Source organism: Callospermophilus lateralis, chromosome 2 (assembly GCF_048772815.1).
Source record: "Callospermophilus lateralis isolate mCalLat2 chromosome 2, mCalLat2.hap1, whole genome shotgun sequence".
Lineage (NCBI taxonomy): Eukaryota > Metazoa > Chordata > Mammalia > Rodentia > Sciuridae > Callospermophilus > Callospermophilus lateralis.
This window is the reverse complement of record NC_135306.1, coordinates 128,156,473-128,170,841: the sequence shown is the minus strand read 5'-3', so window position 1 is coordinate 128,170,841 and position 14,369 is coordinate 128,156,473.

Here is a 14,369-nt window from a genome sequence, read left to right as displayed (position 1 = left end):
GAGAGTCTCCTGATTTTACAGATACCACTCACCCTGGATTGCCTACGGAGTTGGAACTTTGTATTTTAATAAATTTTTAATTGCTAATAAGATAACTGTACTAAATTTGCAATACAAACAGGATGTCTGGCAACCTGGCTCTTCATGGAAATAAATGGATCGCGGCTTCAATAGTATAGCTCATCTAAAAAAAAAGGTAAGCATAGAGAAGAAGTAGCAAAACCAGTAAATAACGGGGAGGGGTGTTTGGTTGATTTAAAAGTTAAGGGACTGGGAAGTACTCATCAGTAAGATAGTTATGCTTAAAGTTTATCTAATCAGGGTACAAAGTTACAATAAAGACAAATAAAAACATTTTTTTCCCTAAGACTTTAGGATATATTTAACCATAGTTTATCTGTAGTTTTTTTTTTTTTTCCTAGAAATAGACCATAATTTTTTGTGTATTGTGGATAAGCAAGATTATATAATCAACAAGTAGTGTTTAGTAATACATGATTTATAGGGATTTTCAGAGAAATAGAACTAATTCAATAAGGGAGACCAAGCATTCCCATGATATGCTATTTGCAGCTAGCCGACCAGGAAAACTGGTAGGTCTGAGAACCAGGGAAACTAATGATATAAATCCAGTCCAAGGACTAGGAAAAATGAAATGAGATATCCTGGCCCAAAGAGGCAGGCAGGAAACAAGAGAGGTGAATTCTTTCTTCTATTCTTTTTGTTATATGCAGCCTTTTAGTGGATTAGACAAGGACCACCCACACAGGCCAGGTAACTCACCTTATGTTTTCTACTGACTCAAATGCTAATGTCATCTGGAAATCTTCTTAGAGACCCAGAGCAAATATTTAACCTGGAAACCTTGACGCCAGTCAAGTTGACACAAATTAATCATCATAGTATTAGGTAGATTAGGCAGTCAAGAGCAGGTTGGCAGGGGAAGGATAATGAAGGGCAGTGACATTCAGGGAATACATCAGACACACATTAAGAAAAGAAGTTTCATGGGACAGACAAGCACCTGGAAAATAGGAGCCAAAATGTTCAACCTTCCCCTCCCCCATGGATAATGTTAAACCCTCTAGGGCACTATTACTTACTGTCAGGGGAACCTTTTCCAAGCAGATAATCTTCAGGAAAATAGGACTTGATTTGTTAGAACATCTCTCAGCTACAGTTATTTATAATACCATGGGAACTACGGTTTCAAACCATGTGACAACCATCCTTTGCAACTACTGGGAAATTCACTAAAAGCTAATACCATGAAGGAATTAAATATTTAGTTGGCTGGGGGAGGGTTACAAGAGCATAGAAAAAGACAAAGTTACTCAAAACCTTTTAGAAACCCCTGATTTATGCACATTTCATTGTCGTTTTTCTTTTGCACCAAGACAGAGATATTCATGATGTTCTGAACAAACTTTAACAAATAAATAGCACCTTCAGACAAGTATCAAAACTTCATGACAAATTTTGTATTTCTTTGCCTTGTATGATGTTTTTGTATATTAAAAAGTATAATAATAAAAAAATTAGAACCAGTGATTAAGTAAGAACATTGCTGCTGTCTTCAGAGATGGTTCTGGTCGATTAATGCTGTGCCACATGTTTATTTTGCTTTTTCTCATTTTCTCCCAAGTAAAACTCCTTCCTGCTTTATGTGTGACTTGTATGAATCCTTCTTGTGAGATAACAAAAACCTGTCACTGAGAACCAGTTGACTGCTTTGACTCTGTGGGTAGGTCTCCTTCTCTGGAACCATAGGAAGTCACACTTAAGGATTTAATATATTCAGGTTTTATTCCAAAGAGTGTTTAATGTCATCTAACATTGTATAATATTAATTTCCTTATTTCAGGAGGAGATATGACCCACTGTTCAAAATATCATGTTTCATTGACATTTTCTAACCTAATTTGGAATTTATATTTAAGAAATAATTATAATTTACAATATTATCTGTTACAATAATTTTTACTTGGCCTTTTAAATTCTGATGTGTTATTATTATTATTGCATTTGAGCATTCATCCTAAAGATTTTCTTCACTACACTTTTGAGTTACTCCATGTATATTTCTAGCCTCATTGTACAGAATGAATTCAATATGAAAACTTTTTTGTTCAAAACTTTTTTCACTATTCTTCAGCCTAAATAAGAAAAGTTCAAGGGCATTGATCAGAGCAGTAAATAGAACTTGATTGCCTATTGTGAAAAAAAAAAAAACTTAGTTTCAGTATATTTTCACAATATTATTATATCTTATTTTTATCAGTTTAAAATGTTTATAGAACCATTTCTGTGTTGCCATAAAGTCACTAATTCCCCATATATGGCATTTCAATTGCTAAATTTAAGAAGTCTTATCCTTTACAGATAATAAGAGAATGATTTTTATATATTATGTCATCCTATTAATTTTGTTTAGGTAGATGTATAAAAAATAATTCTAATATTAGAAGTTTAATGGTATTCGAATAGATTATCATTTTTATTTCCCCAAACTCATGAATGAAAAAATACACACACACACACACACACACACACACACACACAGAGAGAGAGAGAGAGAGAGAGAGAGAGAGAGACACAAACCTGGGAAAAATAATTTCAAACTTTGTTTTGTTTTTCATAAATACCAAATTTAATAATGTACATATATGTGTGTGTGTTCATTACTATACCTCTTCCATACTTCTCATTATCCAGCTAAAGAAAATAAGGCTAGCTTTATTTATGTTACATGCTTAATATACACAACATGCTTGGAATCTTAGTATCCTGGTAGTAAAACCAATTCATCAGAGCCAATGAAATAAAAATTACATTTTGTTAAATGGGCAGTAAAAGACCAAAAGATAAGCCTGTTTGCTAATAAATTATAATAATCAAATATGCAGTATCATATTCTTTCAAGTATGTGAATAAAGAAGAAATGCTTTATTGTTTTTAATAGCCCCTATAAAAGATAAATGCTTATTTAAGAAAAATAATAACAATATTATTTTAATATGAAAGTAAAATGTGGGACAATAATAGCACAGAGACTAGGGAAAGGAGCAGAATGTTATTGCCATGGGATTTTTTTAATACAAGTGAAGTAGCATAAAAATACTTGGAAGCTGAATACAGTAACATAAAGATGTATTAAAGACTAAGAACATAAAGATACAGTATGGCATCACAAAAATATAAAGTTATAGATAAGCTAAAAGTAATAAGAGAAGCACCCAATTTTTAAAAAATTGGCAAACTATTTAAACAGACGTGATGCAAAGACAGTGGAAGTGTATTTAATCGGGAATATTGGATTATAGGTTTCTCCTCCTGGGCTATCTTTCTGGCATTAGCAGGATTATGCTGTTTTCATCAAATAAGTTTGGAAGGGTTTCCACTGTTATTCCTTGAAAAAGTTTAGGACGAAATTTTACTAATTCTTCCTGGAAAGCTGGGTAAAATTCATTTCTGAAACCATTTGGTCCTTGTTTTCTTTCTTGGGAACTTTTTGATTTCTAATTGATTATTCTTATTCATTATTGACTATTTCAGGCTTTCTCTTTCTTCAAGATTCAGTTTTGGCAGCTTGCACACTTTGAGAAATTTATTAATTTCTTCTAGGTTATCAAATTTGTGGGCATATTATTTTCTCACAATAGTTTCTGTTGATTGTTTTATTTCTGAGGCTTCTAGTATAAAGCATTTTTTCTCAATTCTGATTTTATTTAAGCATATTTTTTTTCTTCTTTTTCAGCATGTTTTCTTTTTTTTTTTAGTCTAAGAATTTTTTGACTTTTTTTTTCACAGAAAGAAACCAACTTCTAATTTTGCTGATTTTCTTTTTTGCTATTATTCTATTCCTAGAAATAAATAAAAATTTGTATACCTTTTCTGTTCCTAGAATAGAACATTTATTTCTGTTTTAATTTTATTATTTTCTTCTTTTTTAGTTTTACTTTTTTATTATTCCTTAATGTGCAAAGCTAGATTCTTTGAGATTGCCATTACTGTTTCTTATATTTATTTTTTAGTTTTAGGGAAGAGGAAGAAGAAAAGCACATAAGCTCCCATACTTAACAACAACTGGAAAGAAAAGTGAACCTAATTAAAACATGACAGGAGCAGTGGAATCATTGGAGCAGATCAAGAAGTTTAAAAAAATAGATAAATTATAAATGGAAAAACATATCAAGCTGTGCAATCATATTGTGGACCCCACAGTTGACCAGTCACTCTTTAAATCAACACTGTATCTCTCCACCTCCCAATAATAACAAATTAAAACAGAGGGAGTTCACCTACAGTGGGAGCTCTTAAGAATCCATCTATAGAAAACTTGTAGAAGGATAGTTACTAGCCAAGAAAATCCCTCCCCCTCATCAGAAGCAAGGGGAGGGGGTGAAGCAGACCCCCCCCCCCCCCCAGTGCTAGTGCTACTGCTAGTTTAACCCAGTGTTATTTTGTTATTTATAGTCTCCCTGGGAGCCCAGGCAGAGACAGAGCAGAAGTCCACAATTTATCCGGATGGGAAGTAACAGCTCTGATCTAAACAGGAAGGCAATTTTGGTCCCAGGCAGAGGAAAGAGAAAACATCAGGATCATTGCTGCCGCTGATGGAAGGTATGTCATGGCAAGAAGCTGACTGTATCCCGAGCAGCGTAAGTGACACCTCAGCTCTCAGCCATAGCCAAAAGGAGGCATATCATCGTGGGAAATTACCTAAGTTCCAGAAATCCTAGAGGACAAGTTGACCCCCTTTGATCATGACCACAGCCTTCATGGGAAACGTCACAGTGGAAAGCTTCCTAAATCCCCAGAATCATAAAAGGATGGTTCCTGATTGTGGCTGCAGACAGTGGGAAGCCAGTCATGATGGGAAGTTGCCTGAGTCCCAGTAAGCCTAAAGGGATGGGGCCTGTACTGTGAACATTGTCAGTGGAGGTTAGGTAAGGTGGAAAACTGCCTGGGTCCAAGGAAGTGGAGACAAACAGTACCCAGACTGTCCTGTGGCCACAGCCAGTGATTGTTTGCACACTGGCTGGATATTGCTTCAGTCACAGTCAGCAAAGGAAAGCCGCACCCACCATTCACAAGCTGGGGCAGTGGAAGCCAGAACCCAGGCAGATCAGCTGAGTATCTTTTTTTCAGTTGTAAGAATAGTACCCTGGTTAGCTGCATCATGCAGGGTAATGCTCTGCACCACAGATGACTGATGAAGAATCAATATTCATAGGAGCTATGCTTGTGAAGAGCCACCAAGCTCTATGCTACTTTAAAAAGGATTCTGTAGAGGAGGATATGTACCTGGTGATCCGCAGAAATTTCAGTGACATCCCAGAGCCCTGAATCCTGAATTCCTGTACATGATAAAAATGGCCAACAGCCACAGGCCCCTAAACTGACAAATTAGATCCAACTGGTGGGAGGAATATAGCAACTAGGGGAGTGGCTCCTGTGCCACAGCATCTCTGGAGGGATCCAAAGTCAAAGAATGACAGACATCTTCTAAATGTCCCAAATTCTAATCCATTTCAAATGAAGACCTAATAAGAATGTTCTTCACCTTGATATGATTTACTATAAATAACTGTAACATCGATTTTGATAATATGTATCATTTCTTATCTTGATTTGATAGTTGTTACCTAATAACCAACATTATGCCCTCAACCAATTTTATTTTATTTCTTCTAATGGTTTATAGCATTCATTGGAATCATTCTTAGTTTTCATAACCCTGGTTTATATTTGCTCTCTTAGTCCCTCTCTTCCCTCTTACATTATCTGCTACTGACTGTAATCTCTATCTAGCTTTTCCTCCCTCTTACTGTAGTATATGTCATATTTTCCTATCATTTCTTCTTTTTTTCTTTCTCAATCTTTTGTCCTACTTTTCTCACTTTCAACATCTATATAATATTATATCAATTTACCATATTTAATAACTAATTTTTTGACCTTTTATAGAATTTACTACAAGTTTATACCTTGGTTAGAGGAAATGTGGAGAATCGTATCTACAAATACTGTGTTTTTCATAAGCTTGAATAGTATGTGGCTTTGCTTTGAAGTAATTATAATAATAGGGTCCAGTGACTTCTCTCAAATTGGTGCTGACACTTGGAACAACAGAGGCTACACATTGTGTTAAATTATCAATATTTATTTCACCCAGCTCAAGGATCTTAAGAGAAGAAAACTCATGGAAGAGTACCTTACTTAATAGGTGGAGAGACACACAAGTGATACAAAAAAGCAAGGGAACAAACAACAAACAATAGCATTTCAACAAATGACTCCATTAACACTACCATGGAGGAAATGTCAGAGAAAGTAGAAAGCTCATAGCTAAAATGTTCAATGAGCTAAAAGAACAAAATTGAAGCATCTATCAAAGCAATAACAATAACAATAAAAAACAGCCCAGGACTGTATAGATTCTCAGTTGAGGTCTATCAGATCTATAAAGAAGAAATAATACCAATCCTTCTCAAATTATTCATGGGAATAAAATAGAGAGAGAAAAAAACTGTCAAACATATTCTAGTAAGCCAGTATCATCCTGATACCAAAACCAGAAAAAGACACATCAAGGAAAGAAAACACCAGGCCAATATTCTTAAAGAACATAGATGCAAAAATTATTGACAAAATATTGGCAAAACAAAAACACATTAAAAATATAGTGCACTATGATCAAGTGGGTTTGTAGTGATGCAAGTTTGGTTTAATATGCACAAATCAATAAATATAATTCACCATATAGAGTTAAGGATAAAAATCACATGATTACTTCAATTAATGCAGAAAAACCATTTGATAAAATACAGGACCCATTTATGTTTAAAACATTTGAGAAACTAGAGATAAAAGGAGATTATCTCAACATTGTAAAGGCTATGCATAACAAATCCATAGTAAACATCATACTGAATAGAGAAAAACTGAAAGCATTTCCTGTATTAACAGGAATAAGACAAGGATGACCACTGTCACCAGTTCTATTCAACATAGTCTTTGAAAAATATAACAAGAGCAATCAGGAAAGAGAAGGAAATTAAAGGGATACAGATAGGAAGAGTTCAAAGTATCTCTTTGTTGATGAAATGAACTTATATTTAGAAGACCACAATAAACTCCATCAGAATACCTCTAGAGCTGATAAACACATTTAGTAAAGATCAACATACACAAATCAATCACTTTTCTACACTCTGATAATGAATATACTGAAAAATCGATTAGAAAAATTATTCATTCACCTAACCTCAATAAAGTACTTGGGAATTAATCTAATGAAGGAGGTGAATGACCTTTACAATGAAAATTATAGAATACTGAAGAAAGAAATTATAGGAGAACTTAGAGGATGGAAAGACCTCCAATATTCTTGGGTAGGCAGAATTAATATTGTCAAAATTGTCATACTACCAAAGCATTATACAAGTTTAATGCAATCTATATTGAAATACCAAAGACATTCTTCTAGAACCATAAAAAACTGTTTTAAAATTTTACTTGGAAATATAAGATACTAAGAATAGCTAAAACAATTTGAGAAAAAAGATCAATGTTGAAGGCATCACAATATCAGATTTCAAATTATACTACAGAGCTATCGTAAGAAAAATAACATGGTACTGGCACTGAAACAAACATGAAGATCAATGTAATAGAATAGAGAAAACTCACATAGATAAAATCATCTGTTTTTAGACAAAAGTGCCAAAAACATACATTGAAGAAAAGCCAGCCTTTGAAACAAATAATATTGGGAAAACTGGATATTCATACGTAGAATTATAACCCTTATTTCTCACCCCACAGAAAAATCAACTAAAAATAGATCAAAAATCTAGAAATTAGACCAGAAACTTTGCTAGTTTAAATAGAAAATGTATGTCCAACATTTCAACATATTGACATATGGGGAGCCATGACTTGGATCAGAGAAAGTCTGTCTAACTGTCTCACCAACAGGAGGATACACCTGCACTGAAAACTACCTATGCAAATGTGCAGATCCAGATTGCCCAGTTGCTATGGTGACACCTTCCTTAAAGAGATTCTATGCAAGGTACAGGACTGTCAGTTTTGACCCTGAGTTCAGAAACCAGTGACCAGAGTTAGAGACTTATAAGTGCAAATTGATAATTATAATTGGTTACAAGTTATTTGATCTTTAACATACCTGTTTTGGAGAAACTTTCTCACAGAAAATACTTTTGATGATAAAACCTATATAATAAACGTGCTGAGATAGCTCTGGGTCATTCTTACCTCCATCACAGGATGATGTCCTACCTGGTCCTAGCTTTCTCTATATAAATATTTATTGGTTTTTTCTTATACCCCATTGGTCTTTGCCAGCTTCTGAATTAAAGGCTGTGCAGGTCACAGCATTGACACAAGAACTGACTTTCTTAACAATACTTATAAAGTACAGCAAATAAAACCAAAGATCAATAAATAGGATGATATCAAAATAAAAACTTCTGCATGCAAAAGAAACAATTTAGAACTTAGAGAGCCTACAGAAGGAAAAGATCTTTGCCAAATGTTCCTCAGGGCATTAATATCCAGAATAAAAAAAGACTCATAAAAGTAAACACCATGAAAAAAAAAAAAACCCAAATCATTATATAGGCAGAAGGAATAAAGAAGAAATACAAGTTTTCAACAAATATTTGAAAAAATGTTCAACATCTCTAGCTAGTAGGGAAATGCAAGTCAAAATTACACTAAGATTTTATTTAATTGATTTGTTTCTTTTGTGGGCCTCACACATGCTAGGCAAATGCTCTACCACTGAACTATATCCCTAGCCCTTACCTATTGTTTTTGAATACTACTAAGCTTGCTCAGCATTTTATATTTCTCCTGAATCATTTTGGTAAGTGTGTTTTTTCCTTTTATATGAAATCTAAACAAACATAAGAAACTCATAAAACCCAAAGACAAAAATACAGATCCTGAAAGCTATGAGACATTGCAATTATTTAAGAACTAACTTCAGTCTTTGAATAGTATGGCTATCTAATTTTTCAGTTTTCAATGAATCTGCCTGAAGTGACAATATGCCATGTTTTGTAACACCTCCATAGTGGCATAACTTAGAGAACAACTTATTACAAGCTTTAGCTTCATAACAACAACAAACTTCATAAATATCTGAGCATTTTACCTGTAACCCATGAAGAAAACCTGACAAAATACAAATGGTTCAGAGAAAGAATGCAATAAAGAATGAACATATCCCATATGTTCAGGGTTTTTTCTCCTATCTCCTTCCCATAAAACATGACCATACATTTTTAATATATGACATTAAATTCTTTAATGTAAAGAAATTAGAGAAATAAAAGTTAAAACTAAACAGATTTTATCTCATTCTAGCCAGACTGACAATTATTAAGAACACAAATGATGGTAGTTCCTGGCAATGGCATGGAAAAAAATGTTTATACACTGTCCCGTTCCTTGGTATATATTCAAGATCCAAAATCAGCATAATACAAAAATACAGCCACTTCAATATTTATAGCAGCACAATCTACAAAAGTAAACTTATGGAACGAATATATGTGCCTATCACCCCTGCCTTGAGTCTGGCAGCTTGCAGGACCATCAGGCAGGGCTACACCCAGTCAGAAATTTGAAAGCGATGAGGCAAGAATGGCTAAGTATGGAAATTGAGATCAAGAGTCCAGGAAAGGCAGGGTCCACTGGTAACAGAGCAGGCAGAGGATTGGCTTATTTACCACACAAGAGGAACTCAAGGGAGATTCCTGAGGTGTGATCTCCCAGCAGGGACCTGTAGCTCCTGGGCCCTAGAGGTGTACTGACTTAAAATCTTCAGATCAATTACTGTCCAGGAGCCTACAGAGACCTAAATACCACCTTCAGAGACTTTGCCTAAGGAAACTCCTCTTATATAACACTACAGCAACCCCACCCTGAGGGTGGAGCAGATATCAAACTCCAGCCCACTCTACTTAACTCTGCTGGGAAGGGAAGTTGATAATTTCTGAATTCTAATTGGCATGTGATGAACAACTCAAAAGGAAGATTTTGACAGCCTGTGGCTAATACTCTCAAATGCACCAAGAAAAAAGGAGAAGAAAGAAATTTGAGAATAGATAGCAAGTGTGTGTATATATACCAGGGATTGAGCTCAGGGACACTTGACCACTGAGCCACATCCCCACCTCTATCATGTATTTTATCTATAGACAGGGTTTCACTGAGTTGCTTAAAGATCTACCATTTCTGAGGCTGGTTTTGAACTCATGATGTTCCTGTCTCATCTTCTATAGCCACTGGGATTACAGGTGTGTTCCATCATGCCCAAACTGCAAATGTGTAACCTCATTGAAAATTTTTGACCACTTTAACAGAAAAAAATTTTTTTTTCTTTTTTTTTAATTGGTTGTTCAAAACATTACAAAGCTCTTGACATATCATATTTCATACTTTAGATTCAAGTGGGTTATGAACTCCCATTTTTACCCCGTATACAGATTGCACAATCACATCGGTTACACATCCACATTTTTACATAATGCCATATTAGTAACTGTTACTTGAGCAGTTTAAATCTTTTTTTTTCTTTCCTCTTCGAATTGATCATGGACACTTACATATGCACATATTTATCTCTTTTTTCTCATTTCTAGCATTTTTTTGAAGGCAGTTATTTTTCTTGGCTCAGTCTTTTGAGGGCTAGAAAATTTGATTAATATGTTTAGTTTTGTTTGTATGTTTTATCTTTTTCTGTCTCACTTATTTGTTTCTCTTGATTCTCTTTCTCTCTTTTTTTCTGCTAACAGCCAAATTTTATACTTTATTCTCTCAAGCTTCCTTTAATTTTTGCCTTCTATTTTCTCTCCTCCTCCCTCATAATTATCACATCTTACATCTCTTCTGCTTTTTGTTGTTCACTTTTCAGAATTGCAAATCCTTTTTCAAACATACTATTTTTACTATAGGGACATCATTTCTGTTTATTGTGACAATTAACATTGTATATATTATAAGAAAATGCATCATTTCTGTTTATTGTGACAATTAACATTGTATATATTATAAGAAAATGCAGGAAGTAAAAGATCACCTCAATAAGAGAATGATTCTGAAAAAAAAAATCAAACAGAAATCTTCAAAATGAAGAAATCAATAAATGAATTCAAAAATTCAATCAAAAGCATTAGCAATAGACTAGACCACTTGGAAGACAGAGTTTAGGCAACACAGGGAATATACATAATTTTAAAAATAAAGTTGACCAAAGAGAAAAGATGCTAAGAGAACATAAATAGAAATTTCATAAAGTATGAAATAACATGAAAAGACCAAATGTAAGATATATTGGGATAGATAAACAATCAGAAATACAAGCCAAAAGTACAATCTTTTAAATGAAAAAATATCAGAAATTTTCCAAACCCAAATAAGAAAATGAAAAATCAAGTATAGGAGGTAAACAGGACTCTAAATATACAAAACTACAATGGACCCACACACGACATATTATTATTATTAAAATGCCTAACAGAATCAGAATAGAATTTTAAAGCCTACTAAAGAAAAATGACAAGTCACATTCAGTGGGAAAGCAATCCAAATTTCAACTAATTTCTCAAGCCAGCTCCTAAAAGCTAGGAGGTCTTGGAATAATATAAACCAATCTCTGAAAGGAAATAGATGTCAACCAAAAACACTATACCCAGCAAAATCAAGCTTCAGATTTCATGATGAAATAAAAAACTTCCCTGATTAAAAAAAAAGTTAAAAGAATTCACAACTAGAAAACTTATAGTACAAAACATACTCTTTAAAATATTTCATGAAAAAGAAACAAAAATTAAAATTGAAAACCAGAAAAGAGAGGAACTATACTAGAATAGTCAATAAAAGGAGAAACTGATGCAAATTAAAATCTAGATGTAAAACAAAATCAAAGGGAATAAAAATTTAAAAATTTTTTTTAAATAAAAATTTAAAAAAATTTTTTTAAATTATTGAGAAGTAAATAAAAATTTACTTCTCAATAATAACATGAAATATATATGGCATAAACTCATCAATCAAAAGACATAGACTGGCAGATTAGATTAAGACACCATAATATGTTGTCTCCAAGAACTCACCTCATAGGCAAAGACATCTGCAGACTCAAAATAAAAGGATGGGAAAACTTATATTATTCACATGGATTTTGTCAACAAGCAGGGGTTACTATTCTCATCAGATAAAATGGACTTCAAGGCAAAATAATTCAGAAGGGAGAAAGAAGAACATTTTAAATTGATTTAGGGAATCAGTAAGAACTAACAACCATAAATATTTATGCCCCAAACAATAGAACAGCTACATATATCCAACAAATACTTCTCATTTTAAAAATTAAAAAGACCACAGCACAATAATACTGGGCAACTTTAACATACCTATTCCATCAATGGATAGACCTTACAAACAAAACTAAATAAAGAAGCTATAGAACTAGAAAAATATATAAGTTTGACTTAACAGACATACATAGAATATTTCATTCATCAGTGGATGGATACACATTGTTGTCAGCAGACAAGGATCACTTTCTATAAATAGAATATATCTTAGGCCACAAGGCAAATAATATGAATTTAAAGAGAGAGAGAGAGAGAGAGAGAGAGAGATAATACCTTCCATTCTATCAAGTCATAATACAATGAAATTAGAAATCAAGAATAAATTTAAAAATAGAAGGTACTCTAACACCTGAAGACTGAATAATACACTATCAAATGACCAATAGATAGCAGGGATGAAATTTTAAAAAAATACATAAGAGATAAATAAGAATAGTAAGACAACATATCAAAATATATGGGATACTATGAAGGCAATTCTAAAAGGAAAGATTATAGCATTGAGCTCATTCTTTAGAAGAACAGAAAGCATCAAATAAAAAATCTAATATTACATTTCAAGTCCTTAGAAAAAGAAGGACAAATCAGCACCAAAAGCAGTAGAAGACCAAATAATTAAAATCAGAGCCAAAATCAATGAAGTTGAAACAACAATAACAATAATTCAAAATATTAATGGAAAAAAGGTGGATCTTTGAAAAAAATAAATAAAATCTATAAACCCTTACCCAACTTAACAAAGAGAAAGAAGGAAAAAACTCAAATTACTAAAATTTGTGGTGAAAAAAAATATCACCACAGACACTACTGAAGTACAGGAGATAATCGGAAGCTATTTTAAAAATTTATATGGCAATAAAATATAAAATATCAAAGACATTAACAAATTTCTAGAGATATATGATCTACAGAAGGATACAGAAAATTTAAATACATCAATTACAAGCAATGCAATTGAATATGCAATCAAAAGCCTACCAGCAAAAAGTCCAGGACCAGATGAATTCTAAGCCAAGTTCTATTAGACCATTGAAGAAGAACTAATACCACGTCTCCTCAAATTATTCCATGAAACAGAAATGGAGGTCTTTCTATGACCAAACTCATTCTATGATGCTAGTATCACCCTGGTATCAAAACAGACACATCAAAGAAGGAAAATTTCAGACCAATATCTCTGATGAAGATAGATGCAAAAATTCCTAATGAAATAATGGCAAATCACATGCAATAGTGTATAAAAAAGATAGTGCACCATGATCAAGTATATTTTATCCCAGGAATGCAAGTTTGGTTAAACATATGAAAATCAATAAATTTAATTCGTAATTCTATACAACAGAGTTATCCTAACAAGAATAGCATGGTATTGGCACCAAAACTGACATGGAGACCAATGGAACAAAAGACACAGAGAAATACCCACATAAATGCAGCTATCTCATTCTAGACAAAGGAGCCATACACATACATTGGAGAAAAGATAGCCTCTTCAACAAATCTACTGGGAAAACTGGAAATCCATACATAGCAGATTGAAATTTAACCTCTATCTCTCACACTACACAATTCAACTCAAAGTGGGTCAAAGACTTACACATTTGATCAGAAATTTGTGCCTTTAGAAGAAAGTATAGGCCAAACACTCTATCACATAAGCTTAGGAAACAAATTACTCAACAAGACTCCTAAAGTACAAGAAGTAAAATCAAGATGCAATAAGTAGGATTGAAGAAAAGCCTTCTTTACAGTAAAGGAAACAATAAAGAAAGTGAAGAGATACCCTACAGAATGGGAGAAAATCTTTGTCATCTGCACCTCCGATAGAATATTAATCTCCAGGATATATAAAGAACTCAAAAAACTTAAAACCCCAAACCAAATAACCCAATCAATAAGTGGGCAAAGGAACTTAATATATACTTCACAGAAATAGAAATATGAATGGGCAAC